This window comes from Artibeus jamaicensis, unplaced genomic scaffold (assembly GCF_021234435.1).
Source record: "Artibeus jamaicensis isolate MK-2021 breed Jamaican fruit bat unplaced genomic scaffold, CSHL_Jam_final contig_3126, whole genome shotgun sequence".
Lineage (NCBI taxonomy): Eukaryota > Metazoa > Chordata > Mammalia > Chiroptera > Phyllostomidae > Artibeus > Artibeus jamaicensis.
In genome coordinates, this window is record NW_026521723.1 from 14,522,161 (window position 1) to 14,542,260 (window position 20,100).

Consider the following 20,100-nt stretch of genomic DNA (forward strand, 5'->3'; position numbering starts at 1 on the left):
CATTAAAGGTCATTGGAAGAGCTGTCACTGCTGACCCTGACATAGACCAGAGGTCAAACCAACCCTGCATAACACTCAGTAGAAAGAAATAACCGTTTTTAAAAGATTACTGAAATATATTTACTGAAAAACTACAATAAGCAAGACAATGAGCTGAAATTTTAATGAATATGTAAGGACAGCAATGCACTAGAAAAATGAATCAGATAAAGTAGTTATGGTAAGTATGATAACAAACATTAACATTTCTCAAGTTCTAGGGAGAGAAAAGGGAACCCTAGTGCACTGTTGGTGGGATTACACCCTGGTGCAACCACTATGGAATACAGTGTGGAATTTCCTCAGAAAACTAAAAATGGGCCTGCCTTTTCACCCAGCAATTCCACTGCTGGAATTATACCCTAAGAACCCTGAAACACCAGTCCAAAAGAACCTATGCATCCTGATGTTCATAGCAGCACAATTTACAATAGCCAAGTGCTGGAAGCAACCTAAGTGCCCATCAGTAAATGAGTGGATCAAAACAGCATGGTACGCTTACACAATGCAGTACTATCCAGCAGAAAGAAAGAAGCTCCTGCCCTTTTCACAGCATGGATGGAACCAGAGGGCATTATGCTAAGTGAAATAAGCCAGGCAGTGAAAGACAAATACCATGTGATCTCACCATTAACAGGAACCTAATCAACAAAACGGACAAGCAAGCAAAGTATAGCCAAAGACATTGAAATTGAGAACAGGCTGACAGTGATCAGAAGGGAGAGGGAGGGGCTAAAGGGGGAAAAGAGTGAAGGGTTTACAGGAACAATTATAAAGGACATATGGACAGTACCAAGGTGGGGTGGAAATGGTGAGGAAGGTGGGGAGTGGTGGGGTGGTAGGGAGGGGTGGGGGAAAAAGGCAGAAAACTCTAGTTGAACAACAGTAAAATTTTTTTTAATAAAAAAACATTTCTCAAGTTTTATTTGAGAACTGATGGTGATACTCTATGTTGGGCTGAACACAATTCATACAATCTCTTGAAAATAATTGAAGCAAATGTCACTACCTTAAACACTGCAGAAATGTGAGAGGACAGTATGGATGCACACTCATTATGACTTGTTTCCCTATCCATCACGTACCAGAATGAAGTCTTTTAATGGGTAGAAAAGACTAACATTTTATTACGTTTGAGATGCTCTGTTATGGCACCATTTTTAAAAACTAAAGTGAACTGTACCCTCTGCTCATGTTTGGAGCCATGACTGAGTTATAATCTCTTAAATCACAGCGTGAATTTCAGCGATAATGAATAAAACCAAACTCCACCTAGCGACACAGGAGGGGTGGCTTAGTATTAGCTTAGCATGGCACTATATATGTAGCTTTACCAGGACTCAAGAAAGGGTGTTCTTCATTTTGTTTCCACTTCACTAAGAAGTCCCATAATTGGAATCCATCCAATTAAGGTTGTAATCTCTTTCAGAGTAGGCACAATTATTTTTTTCTCTGTTTCCACACTGCCTGACAACTAATATGGGGTTCAAGATACATGGGTTAACTAAAATCATTTGAGTTAAAATAAACATGATTCCTCACAGCCCTAAACCATATCATTTCTCATGAAAAAAATTTTTAAATGGGAAATTTGTAAAGCATCATGGGGATTTGTAAAGTTCATTTTTCAGTCTCTGCTAAGGCTGAATAGCCTGAACCCTGGACAATGGTTTTGAAAATCACCCACGCAGAAGAATCAGACATGTACTCTAGTATTACATTTTCATCTGGCATCTTCAAGAGTGGTATTCTGCAGAATTCTGTTCCTGGGACTCTCTCACCCCAAACCCACATGCACATCCCTTCTTCTCAGATCTCCTCACCACATATATGATGCAACACACTGGGAAGCTTGAACAACATAATAAGGGGCTGTATGCTAAAGTTTCTCCTGAAGATCTATAGCACATATAATAAATGGCTTGCCAAACATCTACCTCTACATCATCCTGCAGGTGAAAACTGTAAATACTAAAAAAAAAAAAAAAAAAAAAAAAAAAAAAAAACAACTTGGGCTCCTTTGCAGTTTATTGCTTGTTATTCAATCACATGAACACTTGTGACATTTTGATTGCATACTGAGCAATGTTAAAAGGGTAGGGCACAGGTATATTTTTGTATATATATTTTTGGTAAGGATCCTGGCAAAGAAAGCATGATTTTAGAGCCATTAATTTGAGAGGCAGTTTCCTAATGTCACACACAACTCTCTGATCAAAGGTAACTGGGGATAATTCTGGTACTAGCAGTTATGATAACAGCTTCCTAATTGGGAGGGTAGCTTCCTGACTCAGCAGCTTTCTAGAATCTAGATCAGGATGATGATAAAAATTCATTTGATGATTTAGATCTATGGTGTGACTTTAAAAATCATTTTTAGGAGTGTAGCCTGGAATTTGTTTCTTCAAGGTGCTCAATGATTCTGAGCTATTACTCTCTTGTGATAAATTTGTTTACCCCTAAAAAAAAGTAGACTGAATTCTATTGCACAAAAATGAGAGTACTGATCACAATATATAGTCCATTTTTCTTATCTGCCTGGGTGAGGGGGGCACACTCTCTCCTCCAATGTCTTTGGAGATATGTATCTCCTTAAATAAGATAATATTTCTGCAATTTTTGTCCTGATTCCAAGTCTTTTCTTTGATAACCTTTTTTGCTATTGTAGAGAATTGTAATGTACTCAATTTGGTATAGCCTCAACATAAAATGTACATACCAATATCATAATTATTGCTGTAATCTCTATTTTGGGGATCTGAGAAATCTAGGGCTACCATAGCCTCTGTCTAAATTTGTTATTGGAAAAAAACTGTACACAAAGTAATAATTATCATGGAAGTTGAACTCCTAAAATGGATGATGGTGCCTTCAAAGAAGAATATTATAGATTATTCACTTACCAAACGGATTTCTGGTCATCTCTAAAGCAGACTTCCTAATGATACAGAAAAGAGCATGCACATATCAGGCTCCTGAGAATCAATGCCTTTAATACATTCAAAGGAGATTCTCAATGACTTCAACTACTGTGTTCACACGGTTCAAATTCATTTAATATTTGTTGAACTCTCTGCTTCACTTCTTCTTCGGGGTTATGCTCACATATGGTTTCATGTATTCAATTTGCCCATATAAGCTTAGCATAGCATTTGTGGAAAGGGCTTAGAAAAGATCACCATCCTGAAATTTCTACCCCTTTAAACTTGATATTCAGTGACTTTTGAAATGATTTCATTGTTTCCACATACCAATGGCTCTACTGACATTTTTAATTCTGGCAATCAATAATTGACACAAGAACCAACCTTGTACCTGATATCACTGCCTTTTTGGATTTAAGAAAACATAAAATACAAAATAATATCTTTATCTAGAAGTTAATATATAGATATATAGGTAAAGTGAGATATATAGTTACATATGATATAAATTTGGCAATTATATTTCCTATATAGTTTTGTTCTCCTTTTACAAATCATTCCAACCTGCCTATACATGTTTTCTGCTAACACTTATTATCAGTAAGGATAAGCATAGAAGATGAAGGGTGTTCTTATTTCACATCATAGAATACTATTTCTAACAATAATTGGAACCTTTTATATCTATTAATATGTTCCACACTGATGTTTTGTTTTACCATAAGTTATTTGGTTTATGTTAATTTTGGCGAAGTCATTTCATTGAATATAAATCCAATAACTACAGAAATTGATGCCATTAGTGAGAATTTAGTATATAATAATTGCTTATTGTATATTATTTGAATAACTAAGTGTGAGCTTCATTATTGCAGAAACAAGAGGATGTTAAATATATTCTTGTTTAACCATATGAGGCTATGTCCAAACATAGAAAATAAATCTTACTTATCTCTATAATAGATTTTATGTATTGCTAATTATACTTTCTGAGAAACAATCCAATGACTCAGTCCTCAAAAGCAATTCATGGAATATGAAATCAGCTGAACACCTATTTTCATACTCATTGTAGTCTCCCTTAAAATATTTGGTATTTCCATGAGAGTTTTTTCGGTAGATTTGTTTCTCATAAAATTTTAGGCTGTGAACAATATTAGATCTTACTCATTTTAATAAATGTTATGGGTAATTTTGGTCAAGCTCGTCAAATTAGTTAAGGTGAAGGCTAAAGCAATTTTTTTAAAAAAAAAGCTTAAATAACAGCTTAAGAAAATAAAGGTTTTTAAATTGCTCATAAAACAGTCCTGAGGTAAGTGACCCAAGAATGGAAGCAACTTTGCTCTTTGAAATTGAAGATTCAAGTTCCTTCTGTTTTGTTACTTTGCCCTTAGCATCATATCTTTGTCTACCTAGTTAACACAAAGTCTGGCCACTTCCACCTCCATGTTTTTGCTTGTAAGTAGAGGATAGAAAGAACATGGAGGAACACATGACCAGTGTCTCATGGCCCAGACTAAGAAATAGCACATCACTTCCACTCATTCCATTGGCAAGGACTTAATCACTGAAAGGAGAGATGGAAAATAATAGGCTAAAAATGAGCAACCATGTGCCCAGCTACAGCTCTGTCTTTAAGGAGAAGGGAGAACATAGATTTCAGCAGACAACTAGGAACCTCTGCTACATCTGCCAAGGTTATCAATCAGTTCACCAAGTTCAGCTGGTTCACCTCAGTTAAGGAAAGATTATTTCTCTAAATACTCATGATTCATACTTGGATCTGATCCTGTACATTTTCCCCACAAATGTGCTCTACTGAGAAATAAAGATAAACCTTCAGTCTTTGAACTGAATGGTTGGAAATCTGAATACAGGTATACCTTAGAAATATTGCTTGGAAATATACCTTAGAAACAGACCATGGTGGTTCGGTTCCAGACCACCATGATAAAGCCAGTATTGCAATAAAATGAGTTGTAACCTTTTTGCTGCCAACAGATCTTACTTTCAATTAGTAAAATAAATAAATTTAAACAATGCAATACCTATGAAGAACAGCAAAACAAAGCACAGTGCCTGTAGTACTTATTTCACTAATTACATATGAAAACAAAATTAAAAAACGAAGTGAGGACTTGATCATTTTTCTACCACCTCCCTACAACTCACAATAGCTCCAGAGGGAAGAAGGCTTAACCAAATCATTATTATATGAAATATTAAAGAGACTTATTTAAGAAAAAGAAGACCAAAGCTGTGAACAATTAAATAGTAAAAAGTATATATATCTATCAACAACTGAATCTATAAAACAAATTAAGCAAACAACAAGAAGAGAGACAGAATCATGGATATCGGATACCGAGAGCCTTTAGATGGTTGCCAGATGGGAGGGGGGAGAGAGAAAGTGGGTGACAGGGGAGGGGATTAAGAAGTACAAATAGGTAGTTACAGAATAGCCATGGGGATGTCAAGTATAGGAAATGGAGTAGCCAAAGAACTTACATGCCTGACCCATGGACATGAACAATGGAAAGGGACTGAGGGGTGCTGGGTGAAGGGGAAAAAGGGGAAAAATCATGACAATTGAAATAGCATAATCAATAAAATATAATTTAGAAAGTGAATCAGAATATCCCTTTGTGTGAACACATCCGAAGTCTGACTGGCTATGTCACACTGATATTTTGGCTCCTCAAACCACTTTATAAATAAAGCTATGAAAGATGCGCTTTGTGACTCTTTTATTACAGAATTACAATTTTTAAGAACAAAGCAAGCATAACAAAATGGTATTAAAATAATTAATAATTCACTTGGTTCCCAATTAACTCATCCTGACTGACTAACTTCACATAAAAAGACCAGGCTGCAGAGGTGAAGCAAGGCTTTAACAGGTGTTGCAGGACCACAGAGGTGGTTTCCACCAGCCCCGTGTCCTGCAAACAATTACAGGAACACTGCAACTGGATGCTGCCTGCGCATCAGGTCGTTATGTTAGATGAAGTTATTTGGGTTAAGTAAATTCCAAGCCATTGTTACAAACACACTAATTAAAGTAGATGTTGTAATTAAATAGTTTTACTGTTAACTTCAAACATGTTACGTAGGCAAAACCTGGAAAATTCAGCCCTACTAAAAGTCTCAAAATGACAATGTAAACATTAAAGGGCGCCGAGCCTGAGATGGGAATGTGTTTTCTGTTTGGGCACTGGCAATATATAGGCCTAGAGTGAGTAAATTCTTGCCAAAATAATTTAGCACAACAATTAAGAGAACACAAGCTTTAAAATGTTTTATTTTTTACTAGAAACTCTGTTGCTTATTTCTGCATGACCTCAACCCCAATTATGTAGAATTTCTATACCTTAATGCCTATATCTGCAAAATGAGCATATTAATTATTGTTTCTTTATACTACCATTGTGAATATTAAATCTGAACTAATGCCTGAAACAGTAAATGGCTCAATAAATTTTAAAGCTTATCATTGTTATTGTCATCAAATGTTTACATTGCCTCCCCATCCATATTATTAAACAATGGACCTTATGTTTGAAACAGAGAAAAAAACATTGGATTATGTTACACAAAATTGACAAACACAATAAACATTTTCTCCTAAGAAGAAACAGATTTTAGCCACTGGATTCTAGAATGGGGCACAGGCAGTTTTTGAGATGAGAAATTAAGATGGCAGACATACATGAATAATATATGGATAGTATATGGCTAAGACTATGTGTTTAGGAGCCAAATCCTTGATTTTACAACCTATCAGAGGAGATATCCTAAAGAATGGTAAGTAGTCCTTCACTTATAAAGTGAGCTAAGGAAATAAATTTCAAACTGCAACTGAATAATACACATGGAGAAGAATTTTCTCTACACACCAATAGGTATAATTGGAAGTAGAAGACAATTTGGAACATACATGTCCAGCATGTTTGAAGAAATACTCATTGTGAAATGTCTTCAAGAACTGACCTCACTGAAAAACTAAATGAATAAAAATCATTGAGACTGGTGTGTGTGTGTATACATATACACATGTACACACACACATATACACACACATACACACATACATCAGTCCCAATGATTTTTATTTATTCATTTAATTTTTTAGTGAGGTCAGTTCTTGAAGGCATTTCACAATGAGTATTTCTTTAAACATGCTAAACATGCATGTTTCAAATTGTCTTCTACTTCCAATTATATATATAAATAAATTTGTCTTCTACTTCCAATTATATATAAATAAATTTGTCCTCTGGATTTGCTATAAAAGGATATCAGGGATTATTACCATCTTATCAAATATTCCATTAAGACTAACAGCCCTAAAAGAGAAGAGTCATTTGCCAAAATTTCCTCTGAGCTCAAGGAATCCTTTTTGTCAGTGTCATGCCTAGAACAGGATTCAATACAGAGAAGTACAAAGTCAGAACCTGGTTAATATATAATTAGCAATAAAAGAAGTTGGGGCATTTGAATAATACATCAGAGGGTCGCATGAGAAGAATGCCAAGAAAATGGAGAGAACATGGGCTAACAATAAATCATGTATAAGTGGTAAGAAAGAAACTGAATGATAGATAGAAAAGAGGACAGTGAGTACTAATATCTTCTATTTGTATCTAGTCTTTCTTCAGAGTAGGCTCTTGTTAATATGTGTAGCCTCTGTGAGAGAAGCCTGAGACAAGTATAGAAATGCTTATTTTTTTAATAAAAAATTAGAATGATGGCTTGTTTAGGATCTCTCTAATGAACCAGGGACTCAGCTGGGACATTCCCTCAATGCTGTGATATAGCCTCTCAGGTGCACTGCTTCTGTGTGGTCATGGGGGAAGGACGAATGCACTCCCCACGTGCAGCCGCTCTTCTGCTCTTCCTTACCCTGAAATAAGGAGGTGATAGCAAAATTGAGAGGTCCCTTGTTCATATGTCCTTGTGTACTGGAGGCTCTATTGTCACCAAAAAATGAGGTATTACCCTAAATATTTGCTGAGGTGATCTGAGAACCATCAATATCCATATTATCTGAGGATTCTTAGAAATGTAGAATCTTAGACTCTACCCTAGACCTACTGGATCAGAATCTGCATGTTAGCAAGATTCCCAGGCATTTTCTAAACTCCAAATTTCTCACAGGTAGTCTGTCTTTTAGCATATTATTCAAAGCACCTCAGTTGATGTTTTCCCATTTTAATATACTTTTAGTCACATCGACACCAGGTAGAACAATATATATTTTGATATTTTTATTTTGTTTTTCTGAGATGCTGAAGGGCTCAAAAACAGCTACATTGTCTGCCAGTAGCAGAGCTCCCCAACAAATTTTCTACCAGTGCTTAGAGGAGTCTGACCCAGTGTTACTCTCCTTCATGCTCCATTGTGTTAGTATCTCTGACATTTCCCCAGTAGCAGAAATCCTGAAAGGCAGGGTTAAGAGAGAGGGCACATTGGAAATGCTTCCCTAGCCCCATCCACAAAGCAAAGAGAGCAAACTTTTCAAACATTCACTTTGTTTTTAAGAAGCAGAATAAATTTAGTCATTGGGTGTGACCAGGTCATAGGTGAGATACCCTAAAAACGTACATTTATGTAGTGGTTTGAGGACTGGCCTGGCCTAAGTGTTTTTGCATTTCCCTCTATCCAAAAGATGAGCACAAGGTTATTATCTCTGGAAACAATGAGTGGTCTGGAAAATATACCATAGTGTTCTAAAAACTTTAATGTATAAGAACAGACTATTATGGAAGTTCTAATGATACAAGTATATTAGATAAGTTTGGTTCTTGAGTGATTCTGCTTTCAAGGAGTTTAATACCAAATTTGAAACAAGAACAGAATTTCACGCATGGGAAAATCACTATGTATTAAAGGGAATCACAAATAAAGTACAACAGATGTTCAAATATGACTCATGTTTGAATGAGCCCTCTATAAATTATTCCATAAATCCCCCTATATGTCTATGTATCCCATTCCAGTTGTTCATCCAGACACAGCCAGTAATAGTCTCTCAGTTTGAGAACCAAAGATATTAATTTGATTAATAAAAAACTGAACAGTTGCTATGAATAGGCTTGTGCTTCATACATGGATGAAGAAAGAAAAAATCATCAGACCTGAAATTAGATAACAAGAGTTATATAATAGTGTATTTAGAGGTACAATGAACATGTGCATACAACATGATGCCTTGCTATTGGGAAAAGAAAAAGATCAACTGGAGAGGGATTATTCAAGGAAGTATTCTTTGTCATTGTTATTATCTCTGTCTGAACTCTTACCTGTTGTGATAGGAAGAATAATGGCCTCCTAAAGATGTCAGTGATCTAGTCACTAAAACTTTCAAATATGCTGCTTAACATGGTAAAACGGGCTTTGCATGTAATTAGGTTAAAGGTGTCAAGATGGGAAGATTTTTCTGGCTGATCTGGGTGGAAGGAGCCTAATGTAATTACAGGGGCCTTAGAAATGGAAGAGAGAGGCAGAAGAGTAAAACAGAAGGCTATTTATCTGTGTAAGAGGAGGTCAGAACGATGTTGAGTGAAGGGAAGCTTCCACCTGCTACTGATAACTTCAAAGATGAAAGAACCGGGCCATAAACCAGGGAAGGCAAAGAAATGGATTTTCCCCTAGAACTAGGGAGAAATGCAGTCCTGCCTGAATCTTTTTTTTTTAGTTTAGTGTGACCTACATCAGACTTCTGATATACTATATGATAGTAAATTTGTATTGTTTAAGCCCTAAGTTAGTGACAGCTTGTTACAGCAGCAATAGAAAACTAATGCACTTGCTTAGTCTATTGAGCTGGCAAAAAGGAGGGCTCTTTCATCACTTCCTAAGCCCTAGGTGTCTATTTCGGTTAAAAAAAGAGGCTGAAAATGTGTTGATAAATATTTCTTCTGCTTTGACTGTGACATAAAAGTATAATAAACACACAAAAGTATATTTATTTAACCTAATCATAGAAATTTACATTGTTACTCTATGTCCAGAATCCACATGTCATCAAAAAGTGGTGTTATCTTTGAATAAATTCTGTCATATTTGATGATAGAAAACAGTTTTAATTTAAAAAATGACATAAATTACCCCTCTACTGTAAAATGACTTCCTAGTCATATGGGATCCCTGTGTGGTTACATGGCTATTCAAGATTGTACCGTTTTCCCCTCTGGTAGGCCACAGCCAATTAGTTTACACTGTGGCAGATACAATCTGGTTTGGATTGATCAAAATATAAAATTATTTTAGAGTGATTAGTTCTACAGTGCACCTGAGAAAACCTCAACACTCAGCAATTAGCAATAGTGAAGGTGTGCATGAGTCCACATGGTGCTCTGGAGAGGCTTTACAATCAGGAGCCAATTTGCGGCCAGAGGAAAGCTCACAAGGATTCACCAACATGAAAAAGGCTTCTTGCTCTAATTCAAGTCTGGATTATATTCAAGTTAAACTTTGGAAGAAGCTCAGGCAGCAAGAATGACTAACTCCAAGACACAGAATTTTATGATGTCTATTTCTCTTAGTTATAGTTATATGCATCAAGCACTGTCTTCAAACTACCAGCTCCTACAAAGAAATCAGTAGCATCTTTATAAACAGACACACATCAAATTATACACCACAATAAAACTATTTTGACCATGTTTCACACAATATTTTGATAGCAAAATAAACTGCCTTTTAGCAACCCCCCCCCAGATTTGATCCCAGCACATTTCATATGAAGATTCTAAGAAACTCAAGAGTTGTGCTACAGCAAAGCTGAACTGTTTGATTAGAGATTCCATCAATGACTTCAAAAAATAGTGTTACTTAATCAAATAAAATGCTGCAAGGAAAGCACATGTTAGAGATGAGAGGTGAAATTCCCATGCTACAGAAATTTATTAAATGTCATAAATGGTGTTACAGGTTTGAATTTTATTTAAATAATCTTTAGTCTGACAGCATATTTAGTAGTAACTAATGCATTCATAGCAAAGTTTTAGAGTGTTGGTGAAAGAACATTTCTCCAATCCTAAATTTAAAAGAAAATGCTTAGCAAAGTAATTCAGAAATAGAAGTGATTAAAATTGAGAATACCTGTTTTGTCCAGAATGCCTGTAGCTCTCCATAGAGTAAATAATATATCCCTGAACAACTTCTTGGAAGTCAAAACTCGGAATGTATTGATTCATTTTACAGAAGTAAGGTAATTTTTGTCATCTTTTTAATTTATAAATTCCATTACTGGAGTCAACTGCAACATATAAACTGGGCTGAAAATAAAGGCTTATAGACACTGCCCTTGACCAAGAGGAGGACAAAGAGAGCCTTCACTGAAAAGGCAGAAGTTGTTTCTTAGTAAATATCTTTTAAAAAATCTTTGTTAGTATTTTATTCTAATTTTCCCATTTCCTGAATTTGTTTATAGTGAATAGTTGGTTGACACAGATGGAGAAATGCTTAAAATATAAACAGTTTCGTCAAAACTATTTTGATATATCAATACAACTTCCAGGATGTGTTTGGAATCAAATTCCACTGTGTCATCCAGAAGGTAACTTGTATGTGTAAGTGTGTGAGTGTGCACATATGTATTCATACTTTGTCTTCTGTTCCTATTGCCCTCCAAAGATTTGTTAATTGTTTGGATACACTACATAGTTCTGCCTAATTTACATCTTAGTTTTTTCTGTCATCTTCAGCATCAACAATGAATGTTTCCTGAGTAAATATGGTAAACATTGCACAATTCTCACAGTAATCTAGTCAGAGGGCCTAGTTCAAGATGGTAAATTTTATAACATAAAATTTTACAATTTATTAGTTCTATGGTCCATTCAGATCTACCACTTATCTCTAACAGTACTAAAAGGCAAGTGTGGGCAAGTCTACTAAGACCTGTGATTTCAAAATAGACCAAAACTATAAACACATTCAAATTATCCTGAAAAGCTATAGCTCTGAATAATGGAAGCCTTGTTTAACCTAAGTAGTTTGTCAAATCAGTCAGAAGAACATTTCAATTCTACCACATAGAACTAGCTAACTGACCTCAGGCTAGACCATAAATTTCTCATGTATAAAATGGGCTTGTTGCTACCTCTATTATCTCCTTATTGGTGGAATTAAGTGAGAGAACACAGTAGATTGCCAATCAAAGTGTCTGAAGCTTAGTATATATTTAAATTTTAATTTATTTTCCAAACTTCATTCCTTTATGAAGTATTATGTCATTTGCTAATTAGTTCTATGAACTTTCTTCTTCCTAAGAAGGACTGATTTTTGTTTGTATTGAAAAGATATTCATGTATTAAACATAATTTCTAATTTAGCATAATGAGATTTAATAAATGTCTAAAGTTTATTTTATGATTTTAATTTGTCTTATCTTCCAATCCTTATATTTCCAAATTAAAAGGTAATAACTATCTGCATTTATGCTCAGAGGAGTATTTATTTTCCTTGATCATTTTGTCAGATTTCTCAAACAATTCTTTTTGGTTTGTCATTATTTTGCTATATCATATTTCTTAAAGGATAGAGGCATGGGCTACATGAAGAATTTAAGTTACAAACTCAACATGTAATAGAAGTTAAGAAGAACTTCATTTCTATTTCTATTGTCCCCAAGTAGAAATAGAACTTCCCATTTCTACTACTTTGTTAACAAATTTTATCACTAAGAAGTCAGTTTTCCAAATACTTTCTAAGTTTCTGCTTCAGTTTCTATTATTGAAACATCACTATAATGGTCAATCTGAATTTCACTCTTTCCTTTTGGTCTCTAATTCTATACTATTAGTCTAATGCATATCTGCCTATTACTATTTTTTCCCTTTCCACTGTGTACCTTGGAATTCCTAATCTGCTGGAAACCAATGCAGTATCTTCAGTATTTTTCTGAAATAGTCTTTCTGTCAGTACACTAGGTTTGACATAAATGAAATTGAGCATCAGGTTTGATCTGTCATAGGAACTTGCCTAAAGAGGATCCATAAGCTGATGAAGGCACATAGAAAACACATGATAGTGAGGGAGCAGAAGTAGGAAATGGTAAATATGGTGTTGGTGCTAACAGTGATATGGGATGCCATGAATATTAAAGGTGGAAAGTGGGGAATGGTGATGAACTGAGTTGGAAAATAAATATCAGTACTGCAGTTACTCAGGAAAAAAGAAATCCAAATCTCAGAACTAACATTTTAATGGAAGAAGGAAAATGACAGTATTTCAACTAGAAGTAAAGTACATACAAAATAAAAAGTCAATGTCCATAACAAATCTCTAAGCTATAACGTTCCCATTTTATAGATGAAGACAATGGAGGCCAGAAGCACTCAGGAGCAGGTCCAATGTAATGCAAATAGCAAGTGTCCAAGTTGGAATATGAAATAAGAGTATTAGGCAATGAAGAAAGACCTAGCTGTCTAAACAATCCTAGTGGAACAGGTGTTTCCTATCTTAATTGGCTTTAATTGTGATACTTCAGGCATAAATGGCAATCTTCCACTCCAGCATACTTTAAAGACATTTTTCTGTTTCTAAGACTAGCTTCTTAATCAGAATTGTGACAGCCCATGGCTATCTACTTAATAAAACTCTCCTTAGTAGCATCTGTTCCTTTTCCCTGCAACTCACAGGGTCAGAAGAACATGATGGTCAATATGCTTATCCCTTGCTGTTTAGCACCATAACTGATCATTGGCCTGACTAATCCTAATATCTTCTCCTCTTCTGAAACTAACAACATTCATTTGTATCAATATGGTGGCCGTGAAAGTGAGCTGCTTAGATTTTCTGCTGGAAGAACATCGAGTTAACTAATAGCTCTAGCTCCTGTTTGAATTTATTACCGCATTTATACCAAGACCATCCTTTCCATGTGCTGCTCTCAGTGAAAGAGCATGGCAAAGATACTAATCCATGGCCATTTATGAGACATGTGGGAATTCTCAGATGGGCGATTGAAACAAAGAATACCCACTGGTTTGGCCAAAAAGGTTTTAGAACAGCACTAAATTCTGAGATTCTTTTTATTTGATCCTTCTTCCTTTCCATTTACAGATGTCAGAGCTACACTGTGATAGGAAGGTTTGTGTTTTTGTTTTTTTGTTCATTCGGGTCTCTTTCCTATATCCTTCAAAGATGTTTCCACAATATATCTGCTATACATCTAAACCCATTTGTCTGCTTCTTAGAGGACCCAAACTAGTACAACTACCCAAATCCCTTCTTGTCCCTTATACTTGCCAAATGCTTTGGTGGCTCTTACACCAGACTTACAGATGCTTTTAAGTCCTTCTTCTGTCATTATGAGACTTTGTGTTGTCTTCACTCCAAGTTTTCTCAAACCCCAAATTATAAAATATATCTCTTTACCCAGATATAGTTTCAGGAGCATTTTCTCTGTAGTTTCATTTATTACCAAACTTAAAATAACAGTCTATACTTCCTAGCTATCTGCCCATTAACAAACATTGTTATCTGGTTTCCATGCTAATTACTTTTTGGCAATAATGATTTTTCCCCATTCTTATTTTCTTCATTTTATACAGCACTTGATATAATGGACCACTATGAACTTGAATTTCTCTGGTCCCCTGGCTTTTGCAGAATTCTCATTTACTGTTTTCTTTTCCTTCCTTCCTCCCTTTCTTTTTCCTATTAACTTTATGACTGAACTTTTTGTGAATTGATTTCTTCCTCTAGACTCTAAATTTAAGTGGTCCCCAAGAAACTAGTTATCAAGGGAAGTAACATAAGAGGTAAAACAAGAATACTCTTACTCAGTGACACGGCTTTAAGTAGCACCCATCATGGATGATTACCAAATCACAATCTCGGGATTGCTAGTTCTACATTTAACTTGCCTGTTAAATACCTGTTGTATATTAAGCTCCACAAACACATTTTACATCAAACTTAACTTACTTTATTTCTTCGTCTTGAATTTATTGTTTCTTTTCTTGACACCATCTACCTACTTAAATTCCCACTTGAATCTTAACTTGTGACTGCTCTCCTGACTTCTGCCACCCACCACAGTCATTCCCTTCCCTAATCCTATAGGTCTCCATAGGTGTTGCCCTGTAACAAACCAAAGCTCCAGGTTCCTCTCCATCTCCATTACTGCTCCCCAAGTTCATGTCCTCATTATCACTTAATTGGATAATCTACTCATGACATGTTCTTCTTTAAAACAGACTATTTTCACGGCCTCTTAACAGTGAACCTGAACCCATTTACCTCAATATTGCAGTGTTGTCATTTACTTTGATGTGTCAAAAACAAGTTACCATCATTTAATTATTAAAAATACTGATTTTGAAGATGACTTATATTAAAAAATGGCTTACATGATGGTATGATTTTTTGAGGGCTTATAGTTATTTGCACATACCTTTATCTATGACCACATGCTGCAAGTGTTAATGTCATCTGTCAAGTGTGAGGAGGACGAAATATGTTGAGAACTCTTAGACCTCAGGATCAAGGCCAAATTCCCTTACTCAACATTTTACAGTGCTTCACAATTTAGCCCCAGTATTGTTCTCTACACATCCTGTTTGCTTACTGTTTGTGCTATCAATAAAAATAATAACCATATGAGTGTAAATTTCTTATTGCTCACATATATAATTTATGCCTACTTTTTTCTATCCTACCTTTACTATATTATTCCATGTGCTTAGAAAGCCCTGGTGCTTTATTATACAGAACAGAGGCCCAAAGTTCACATGTGAATTCTATCACTTTATGAAAATTTAAGTCTTCATTTTTCTCAAGCTGGAATAAAATGCTTTGCATTTGGAAACTTAATAATATTTTACTTACTCCTTTGGTGGGACAGGTAACATTTGCTGGTTAATTTTCTAATTTTAAAGTAGCATTTTAATCATATACTTGAATATAAACCACCTAAAAGGAGAAGCTGTTTATTTGCATCCCCAACAATTTTTGGCACATGGTTGCTCTTAAGAAGTATAGAATAAATAGACCTTGTATGTTCTTTGTTAAGTTTATTCATTGGTTTGACATGTGCCTTTGCAAATTTGGCAATTTTCCTATATAATACTTACCCTAATTCATTTATTCAAGTATTCAGTCAAACTAATCTCAGCACTTTTTCCAAAAACAACATTGTTATAATTACCCATTTAAGAAGAAAAAAATTTATCTCTAAACTTGGTTTTCTATTTCTTAGCTAATTCTATTTTTCTCTCAATACTCTGTTGGGTGGGAATAACAAATCTTGTTGTGGAAATATCTAAATTACAACATATCTAATGTTCTTGAACTTATAAATTGCCTCAAGAAAACTAGTGGATTAGTTGAATATAACTTTTATGTTCAGATAATATCCTCACTTTCTCACTGCATACGTTTGCAATTAAAAGCCATGTCTCCTGCTATTCAGCTCAACACCATGACAACAAACTTACTCGTCCACTATCCCCACAGCCCAGGCAGGGTGCAAGGTCATCTTAATTTACATGGGCTGAGTCTGACACAGGGTTGAAGAGGTGCTTACAAAAAGGAAAATAATTTCAAAATTGAATCATAGTCACATAATATCTGTTACTGCAAATGGTATCAAGAAAGGTCACATAATGAAATCTGTTGTCCTGGGGACAGGAATGCCACTAAGCTTTTCTAAAGCAATGGTTATCTTTACAATTTCAAAAACAAGGAACCTACAGTGATTCCTATGGTTTAATTTGCTTTTCACAGATTTACTTTCCTTTGATGATTGGAGGCAAGAAACATTGGTCAACGAGCACCTTTTGACAGAAGAGGTATGTTGAACCCAAGTGCCTGAGTTATAGGCTTGAATATGGTTTAAATTTTTTAAATATTTTGAACCACTTGGGTCTAATAAAATATAAGCATTTTTTCCACCAAAGGAACTTAATTTTCTAAGACTGCTACTGACAATTTTATTGAAAGTGAGAAACAAGCAACCATTCCCTGTCAGGACAGAGAGGAAAAGTCAGAGGCAGATGTACAGGTGATGTTTCCAGCAAAGGTTTGGTGTGCACCAACATTTTCCACTGTGCCTCAATGACTGCAAGTTTGGAAAAGTGAAAGTATTTCCCCAGAGAGATGGAATGTTTAAGTTAACTACAAACAACTTTTTATTTCTTCTCCAAAGAGGATATAGGTAACTGCAACTTTCCAAGGTTCTCCTCAAACTTCAGCAAGATGCATTTGTGTAACAGCAGACATTTGGTATTTCGGATACCATGGAGACTATATTTCTAAAGCTGCTAATCTGCAATAGATGTAAAAGAATTTGTCACAAACATTATGATTTTCTTGCATTGGTGGGCTTTCATAAATAATTTCTTATTGCAGAGTGTAGAGACAAATGCCACAGAAAAGACTGAAGGTCTTTTTCATTCTCACAATAGAGTTTGTTTCTTAACGGCAGGAATATTCAACCAAATTTTCAAGGAGAAAGAGCAGTTTCTGGGCCAAATCTGCCTAGGTCATGCAAAATGATATGAAGAAAAAAATCCTGTCATTGAATACCCTGTACGTGTACACACTCTCTCCCCGCATCACACACACACACACACTTATATTGCCCTGTCCTTTATAAGCCAGATCAATATTTCAGACACAAATGAGGTGAGCTCAAGGGAAGAGAGATTCATACTGAAGTGTGAAAACATTCCAGGAAGAAAAAGACAGATCCGTTTAAGAGAACAAATACTCCCAATAAATCATGGTGAGCTTGGCGGAGTGACTGTTCTTCCTCTGGCAGCTTTGTAATTACTCTCTCAACAGAGCAACAACTTTCTTTGGAAACAGACACTCTATATGCGAGGCAATTATAGCATTGGGCATCACTGCTGGCCAAAGCCGAGGCTACATATGTCACAATCCATTAGTTAGGAGATGTATCTGAGCAATCTGAGGTTTATTAAAAGCAAGTGCCACCTTTCCTGATCACTTTTCTCAAGGTCTCCCAAGAGCAGTCATTGACTATTTCTGATAGTCCATCAATTCAGTCTTCAAATAATTCTCCCCAATTCCAGACTTTATGAATTATTAATTTGATCTATGAGAGTTAGTAATTGTTTACCTCTCCCAAAACTATCTTGTAATTATTTTTAAAAGCTTATGGTTGGAGATCCTCAGAACATACTACAATGGAGAACATAATTTCAGTTCCCTCTGAGAATCTGATTCATCTGGATTTGTGTCCTAGCTGTAGAGTATATCTTGGGAAGGTCATGATTATCTTGAAACAGACACTGAAAATGTAGAAGACATTCTTGGTGTTTTGTGTGTCTGAGATCTGCCTTTTCTGAAGTGCCCAAAATAAGTCCATGTACACTTACCTATTTCATATTTAAGGATGTAATGTCTTGAATTATCCTTTAATTGGTTAACATAATAAAGCATTATTTTCCTAACTAGACTGTAAGAGAAGAAGCAAAGTGATAAATAGTCTCACCTGGCCAAAGTGTTTCTTCCATGAGAGCACCAAAAGACTTTTCACATCGTAATAATAATTGCTGATATTTTTTGAGCACTCACTATATACTGAGCACTGTATGAGGTGCTTTACACACTATTTCATTCAACTCTAACAACCTTACAAAGTATGTCATTGTTCAGGTGACAAAATAGAAATTTAGAGGGCTAAAATAATAGGCTTTTTTTTTTTTGCATAGGTAGCATGTGGCAGAACTAGGTAAATCTGCTTCTAGAACCCCTCCTTTACAAGTATGCAAAACTGCAACCCATATCAGTAAAATATTTAACCCTCAACAAGGAACTAATGGTCAAACACAAAAACTTTTAAAACATTGGTAAGAACAAGGGAAACATCATCATTAATGTTTTTTTAAGTTTCCTGATATTCAAATTGTTGTCATATTTCTAATGACTGAGAAACTGATTAGAAAGACCCAGGACAATTAAAAAAATAATGTGACTGCTCATTCATTTGTTCTGAAGATTTGTGATTGGAGAGATCATATCCAGGACAGGGAAAGAGGTCTACTGAGGCTGATGGAATGTTGCTAACACAGTATATTTGTTTCTAGTCAGCAAATGAGACATTGATCAACTGACTTAACTTAGGGGAAACCATTCAGAAAAGTGAAGTGAATGGACATCCTGGAGGTGAGGAATACTTGATAAAGTAAAAACCCAACATATTTAACCTGGAGGAGAGGAGAGTTAAGAGATACATAAGAACTCTGCAAATATTTGATAAACTGTTGTGCAGAAAATATTATTAGATTTATTTCTGACCTCATAGAGAATTAGATTTAGCTTGGAAAAGTTAGAGAAAGAAATGTTTTATTTAAGAAAGAACATTCTAATGATTAGAACTGTTGAAAAACAAAGTCCTCTTCTTTATGCAGGAGCAAGTTTTGTTGTTGTTGCTTATTTATTTTTATGTCATTGGGATTTTGAAACAGGTCAATAATCCCAGCATTAGAATTCAAGGTGATGTCTGAGGCCATTTTTAACTCTGATATTTCCCTGGTTTAGGCAGAAAGAGAAAGAATTGAAATTGCCACCACTAATTACTCCCAGTTCCATATCTTTAATCACATATGATTTAAGTTTTCAAAACCCAAACTCATTTGGGGCAGCTTCTTTGCAAAGACCTACTCTGAATATCTGGTATGGATGGGATAAGGATGAAATGAGCCAGAGTTAAAGTGCCCATCACCCAAAGCTGACACAGGCATCCTCTGATCTTGTAGTTGGGGGTTGCAGTTTTCTCCAGGTAACATAAAATGTTAAGCGGTGGTGAGAAATATTATAGAAAAGAAGGTCCAATCAAAAAGAAAAAGAAGAAATAGTTAAAGAATAGGGATACCAGTTATTTAGTCAAAAAGACTATTGATGTCCTTTGCAGCATTGTTCACAATATCTAACATATGGAAAAATCTAAATGTCCAGTGACAGATAATGGACAGACAAAATGTGGCATATACACACAATGGAATATTATTCAACCTTAAAATAGAAAGAAATCTTGCCATAAATCACAACATGACTGAATTTGGAGGCCATTATTCTAAGTGAAATTAGCCCATCACAGAAGAACAAATACTTTGATGAGATATTTAAAATAGTCAAACTCATAGAAACAGAAAGT

At 35.2% G+C, this 20,100-nt stretch overlaps 1 long non-coding RNA gene across 1 annotated transcript in view; it reads left to right on the forward strand.

Annotated features, from left to right (window-relative positions):
- LOC128627062 (uncharacterized) overlaps positions 1-20,100 on the forward strand; it is a 72,303-nt gene that overhangs the window by 23,843 nt on the left and 28,360 nt on the right. Inside the window, exon 2 of the long non-coding RNA XR_008391140.1 lies at positions 16,704-16,768. This is a non-coding gene — a long non-coding RNA (uncharacterized LOC128627062). The remainder of the gene's footprint in view (positions 1-16,703; positions 16,769-20,100) is intronic.